The sequence below is a fragment of the Neofelis nebulosa genome, chromosome 11 (assembly GCF_028018385.1).
Source record: "Neofelis nebulosa isolate mNeoNeb1 chromosome 11, mNeoNeb1.pri, whole genome shotgun sequence".
Classification (NCBI taxonomy): Eukaryota; Metazoa; Chordata; class Mammalia; order Carnivora; family Felidae; genus Neofelis; species Neofelis nebulosa.
Window position 1 is genome coordinate 37835815 of NC_080792.1, and position 6744 is coordinate 37842558.

The window sequence follows — 6744 nt, forward strand, 5'->3', positions numbered from 1 at the left end:
TACTTAACTGACTAAGCCATCCAGGCACCCCAATTTTAGACATACTTCTCATACCTTTGGGGATCCATCACTTTAGTCCACAACATATTAGAAACAAAAAAAAATCTTCCAAATATATGGATGTGCTGGAAGAGATGTCTAAACCAACTCTGTAATGGCAGAAATGAAAATCAGAAGGCCAGAACTCAAACTGCATTTTGGTGTGGGGCCACTTAGTACAGGGAAAATGCCTTATCCACCAGTTATAACTCATGAGAACTTGCTTGTGTTAGAACAAAGTACAAATGTTTAGACGTTTAATTCTCTGACAATTCCCAATCCTTGTGAAAAGTTCAGATTCTTCCTGCAAGTAGGTGGAACCAAATAGAACATTTCAGAAAAGAGCTCCACAAGAGTCTCAGGGGGTTGCTAAGGCAAGAGGCCAGAAGTCACTCTGTACACAGGTCCAGGGATTGGGCTCAAAGGAGCTGAGGTAGGAACGAAGCCAGGCTGGGGTGGGGGGCTGCCCTCCAAGAGCAGGATGGAGGGCAGGGCAGCTGGGCGTGGTCACAACCCGACCAAGTCCCAGTGAGAGTTAAAGGAAGGACAGAGATCAGTCATAGTGCATCCTAAGTAGTTTGAGACTTTATAGAATGAACGGTTTTCTAAAACACTGAGAGCACAATCATGTGTTCCATTTCTTGCTCTTTGGAACAATGGCAGGTGGAAGCCTCATCAGCAAGCCTGGTTTCCCTGGACAAGGCAGGGAGTGGGGGCTTATGTACAAAAATTATTTGCAGTATCTACTAAACCATATCCCAGGGAAGAAGGTGGCTGACACTATCCTTTTGTTCAGATTAGGTCTCCCTCACTTGGCTGGCCATGGGCTCTTCTGGCCCTGCCCCCTGTCCCCAGGGCTGAGGCAGTCTCTAGGAGCTGGACTGGTTGATTCACTTGCCCTGTCTTGTGAGGACACAGAGGACGCAGAGTGAAGGGTGCCTTGGAAGAAGACCCAGCTTCTCAGAGTCTTATGAGGATTTCTTTCTGAGCTTAGAAAATGAACATCTCTGAGCTTCCATACCATCTCTGTTTTATTCCACAAGCAACTGTCCCCAGAGGTTTTGGACTGACTTTTTCCAGTACTTTCTCAAAGTGCAAGTACAGCTAGTGGAAACAAAATGTCACATGTGAATAAAAACAAAAATCAACAACATAGCCCACAGTTAGGAACCATGTGCTACAGGGCTTTTGGGGGGGGGGGGTGCGGATAGAAGCAGGCAGACAATTTAAGAAGGCAGGTGTTGTCACAGTGTGGGGATTAGCAAATTTGAGGTTTAGGGAGAGCAAAATAGGGAGGGAATCTCAGAGATGGGAGAATTATAGTAATTATAATTATTTTCTTTCTCTCTGGTATGCACAGAGTAAAATAATAATTCATTTTAAGTAATGGGTGGGTCCTCTGGTAAGAGAGGAGGGAGGGACCAGAGCTCTGAGAGGGGAATGTTCACCAGGGTTGGTTACAGGGATGAGGAAAATACTATCCTGGGAGCATGATCCTGGGACTCAGAATTAAAGGTAAGCACCCCACTGTTTAAGAAAACCTTTGTCAGCCTTTTGGGGCCATATTTGTAATGTTAAATTAGTGTTTACATAACAGGAGTAGATTTAAGAAGTAATTCCAGCCACTATAAGCACTGTTCAAACTATTTTCCCTCATTCAGACTTTGCACAGCGATATTAACTGCTGAGGTCAAACTTCAAGGGAGATGGCTGGAGCCTCCGTCCGCCAGGTGTGGCTGTGCAAGAGGCACCAAACCTGACTCGAGGGCTTGCCATTCACACGGGGGTGACATAAAAAGTGCATTGTGGAGTTGGGCTGTACCCTACCTGCCCAACTGTATGTGGGCAGCTGTGGCAGGCCTTTGGCACTGCCTGGAAGTTTCTTGCAGGTTCCTTCTCAGCCCTTTCTCATGATACTGTTAAACACTGGCTTTTCCAAAGTTTCCTAAGAGTTGTCACTTCACCTAGAAGGTGACACTACCTTCCCTTCACTGAGAAAACCCAGCCTAAGAGATGGAAATCACAATAACTTCCCGCTACTTAATCCAAAACTGTATCTCTACCTCACCTGCCTTTCCCTGTTCCTCCCCCCTTCAGCTTCAGGGGAAGCTGAAGCCCTCTTCAACTCACTCATGCTCATTATCTGATGCCTTCTTAGGAGTAGGACCTCAGTAATAGGGGAGTCCCTTGGACCACACTTGTGGTCAAGGTCTTCTGCACTGAACAAGGAGTCTATGGAGACAGGGATATGTGTCCACCTGGGTCCATGCCACCTCTCTTGTAGCACATGCTCTGGATACTGGGGACCCCAGAATCTCCTGTCCAGATGGCCCTGTGGGCCTTTCCCCCAGGTCCAAGTATAGACCCCCAGCCGGAGGCATGGTAAGGAGGAAGTTGTTCACGAGGTAGGGCAGAAGACAGATGAAGTTGAGTATTTGGGTTTCCACATGTGTGCACATTTTGCCTCACGATGCCCAGTGCAGCAAGGGGTGAAAAGGAGCAGGTTAAAGGCTCTCCCCAGGCTACCATGTCTGGGGCAGAACTCTAAGGGATCTGAGAATACTAAATCCAACTCTGGCCTTCTGAGTTATGAAGGCATGTTTGCCAAGATAGAGGGTTGAATGTATTTTGTTTTACAGTATAGTACTTGATTTGTACATTTAAATCTCAAGACATATGGTATGGAGGCTTTCATGTGTATTCTTGCCCTGGACCCTGCAAAGGTTAGGGTCAGGCTTATTTTCAATCACATTTTTTCCTGCTTTCCATGCATCTGTCAGGGGAAAAATAAGCAAACAACTGTGTGAACAAAGCTCCCTCCCTCTCAGCCCCCATTGCCTGGCTCTCTCCTTCTACACAATGATTGTTTAAATAATGAGGCACTCAGCAGATCATCCCTGCGGGTCTGCAGTGCTTGCAAAACAGTGACGAAGAAGAAACTGTCTCTGCCCAAATGTGGTACAACCCACAGGCATTTACCACACTGTGTAGTAAGATCTGTGATGGAGGAAACCAGTTGCTGTGAATGCCTCCTTATCTGACATCTCTCTTGGCTTAAAGAGTGGAAACAGAGATTAGAGAAGGCTCCTGATAGATGGAAGAGGGAGAAGTTCACCTCCCACCCAGTCCACGTGAACCCTGCTCTCACACTCTGGAGAGGACGACAGTGACCTCCGAGGGGCTCCAGCACCTTCTCATGGCAGTGGGTTTCTCTGGGGCCGCACATCCCCACAGTTCAGAAATGCACTGCACACTCTACTGCCTGTTGTGGTGGCTGTACCTTGGGGAAGTTGAGGGTCTTGACTGTAGCTTCCAGGTTTCATCACATCACCTAGGAGTCCCCGCATCAACTGGAGCAGTGAGCAGTGACCATCACACTTCACACAAGTTCCCAAGAGAAGATGGGCAGTGAGTCTTCTGTCCAGTAGTGTGATTCCAGATATCCACTGTGTTTCCTGAGATTTTTCGAGATGGTAACATGGGTGCATCAAACGAAACGGGATAGCTTAACAAGTATATTATGCATTTTTAATCATTAAGTGTTAACTGGGATCAAGACTCTGGCTGAGGCTGCTTCCCTGCCAGGCCCCAATGAGGGCATCAACGCTCCGGTGGGGGCTCCAGCAGCTTTTGCCGAAGGAAGTGTAGCACTGGTGAAGGACACAGGAGCGGCAGGTCCCAGCAAGGATGCTGGAGAGGAAATACACGAGGGCTCATATTGCAGCAGAGATGAGACGTGCCCCACAACTTCTCAGGAATAATTAGGGAGGGGACTTGGGAAAGGCCCCGCCTCAACATGCAAGCTAGCAGGTCATGGGTCATCGGCGTAAATTTATCTTTAGCAGTAGGCATGGGAGCGCGAGTTATACACGCAGCAGATGCATACAGTCTCTACATGTGCCAACACTGCAGTGCTGGGTGCTGCCCAGGTGGACATAGGAGAGGTTTCTCCCCAGCCCAAAGCTCCTGCTCCCTGGAGTGGACATCCTCCCACCTTCCACTCACTCTCCTTGCTGTTATCTGTTGGTGCTCTGCCGCTCAGTCCTTGATGACTCTGACAAATGAGTTTATATGCAGCTGAGAAGACAAATATAAGGTCTCTCTCCTATCTCTATCCTTGTCTCCATCCTCAGGGCTTGGCATAAAACACACGATCAACAGGTCCTACATGACCGAGACTGGTAGAAACATGGAACAAGACGTTTTAACTAGACCACAGGGATACAGGAGGCTGAAAAAAAATATGAAGGGTGGGTGGGAGTAAATGTGACCAGAGGATGGCTAGGAGAAGAGCTGCTTCCAAGCATAAGCAGGTGCTGTATATGTCAAGGCCCAAGGGAGGAGGGAGCCAGCTGGTCAGTGTTAATGGACAGAAGGGAAAACTGAATGGAAATGTGGAGACCTGGGCAAGAGGCAAGGCTGGAGACATGGATGGGAGGGTCTCTGAAGGACTCTGAAACCATGTTAGGGACACTGAACTTCATTGTATGAAACATAAGAAGCCAATGAAGGGATTCAAGTAGAGGGTGTGATCTAAAGATGCACATCTGTATTGTCAAAGAGACCACCTGGAACCCCAAATGGTGACTGGTTTGGAGGGACCAAAGGTGGAAGCAGGGAGACAAATAAGGTGATGTGGGAGTCTGAGAGAGAGATGGTGGTTGGTGTAGGGTTATGGTGTGAAGGTGGATGAAGGAGAGGAGTCAAAGGTGGCTACCTGTTTTTTCGTTTGAACAACTGGTAGATAATGTGGCATTTACTGATAGGAAAGACTGAAGAAGAACATATTTTAGAGGATCAAGGAGGATGATAAATTCTGTTTTTGCTATACTAAGTGTGAGATCCTGTAAGCATCTTGAGTTTATATCTGGGTGGGGAATTTTATATCTGGCTATGCATCTTTGGAGAAAGATCTACGTAGCAGAAGCAAATCTGAAAGTGGTCTATATTTGGATGGTACCTGAGGCTTGATGAGTTGGAGAAAGGGCTGGGCTAAGTCCAGACTGAGGAGGACAGAGAGACTTTGACCAAGCATCAAGAACACTGAGTGTCTCAGGAGCGAGCAGGGAGATCGTGGCTCATTATTAGAATCACCTGGAGAACTTTAACTATATGTATCTGTTGGGGGAATAGCACTATATGACCTGCACTGGGAAAAACAGGTGGTAGGACTAGAAACCATTTGGTAGAGGATGATAACTGTAAGAGAGAGAACAAGTAGTTAAGAAAGAGGAGAATAAAAGGATGGTGTGTTCCAGATCCCCAGGGAAGGGTTTCAGGAAGAAGGGCTCAGCCAAGATCAGGACCGAATTCACCACGGGAAGACAGATGGCGATGCATCCACTTGCCTGACTCCTTAAAAGTACAGATTGGTATTTGAACTCAATAAACATTTACCAAGGGATTATACGAAGGAGCCCAACAGAGTCTGCAGTGGTCAAAGCCCTCAGAGAAGGGTGTGCAGGGGTGAGGAAAGGGGAGGAGAAGGGGAAGGAGGGTGCACTAGATGGCAGAAAGCTTTTTGCTGGAAGTAGCATCTGAACGGAGGCAAGGAACTAAGCATTCCTAGGAGAGGAAGAAATGAAAGCGAAAGTATGATGAGTTAGAACAACCTCCAGTTTAGGAAATAGAGTTAGTCCCTGGATGGAGCACAGGGAATTAAGTGTTTGGAACTAGGCAAGAGAAGGGGGGCAGAGCCCAGTTATATACCAAGGCAAAAATTCTTTGGATTTCCTCCTGTAGGTAAAAGGCCCTTGACGAATACAAGAAATCAATGGCATGATTAGAGTTATGATTCAGATAGCCCATTCTGGCAGCCGGTGTGAAGGAAGGCTTGGAGTCAGGGAGGATGAGGAAAAGATGGAAGCCCAAACTTCCATCAGGAGGCTGTTGCAGGGACCCAGATGAAGGGGGATGGAGTCATCAGGGTAGGAGTAAAGGAAAGAAGTGAGCTGAGGGGGTGGGACAGTAGAGAGAGGGGCCTTGGGTCAACACCTAGTTTCTGGCTTTGGTGACTGGTTGGAGGGGTCAGTCACTGAGATAAAGAATAAGGAAGACTAGATTTAGAGGACAATAGGGTAGCAGCTGGGGCACGGGAGAGAACATTTTAACACCAGTAGGGCATTCCTTTCTCCAAAGGAGAAAAGATGTCAGTAACATTATAGCTAGTTTCCCTAACTGTTCTCTCTTAAATCTACCTTGTTCTGCAGCCTATTTCCTTCAAATACCCAGATTCATACATGTACATTTCCTGTTTTAGAACACGGTCGCTTCAACTAGTTACTGCAGGGCATTTGTTCATTTATGAATTACTTCATTAAAAACAAAATTTGTACCAACGACTTGCAAGGCAGTATGACCCAGGAAAGGTAAGTGAATAAAAGATAATTAGCCTTCACCTCATAGAACTTACATTCTAGTAGGAGCCAAAAAAGACATGGTTTAACTAACTCCTTACAACCCATATAGTATATGGCAAATAACGGGGGAGAGGGGGTTGAAATTCATAATTAGGTTTTAGCAGGTCTGTGAATTCCCTGAAATCCACCCGTAAAATTGTCTACACCTGTATACATTTGGTGGGGGTAGGGAAGGGACTTACATTCTCAAAGGGATCTGGGGGTCCTAAAAGGTTAAAAACCACTCTACCCTTCCAGTCCATTTGGACACCCAGTGAATATACACAAATTTCTTCCACACGAGAAG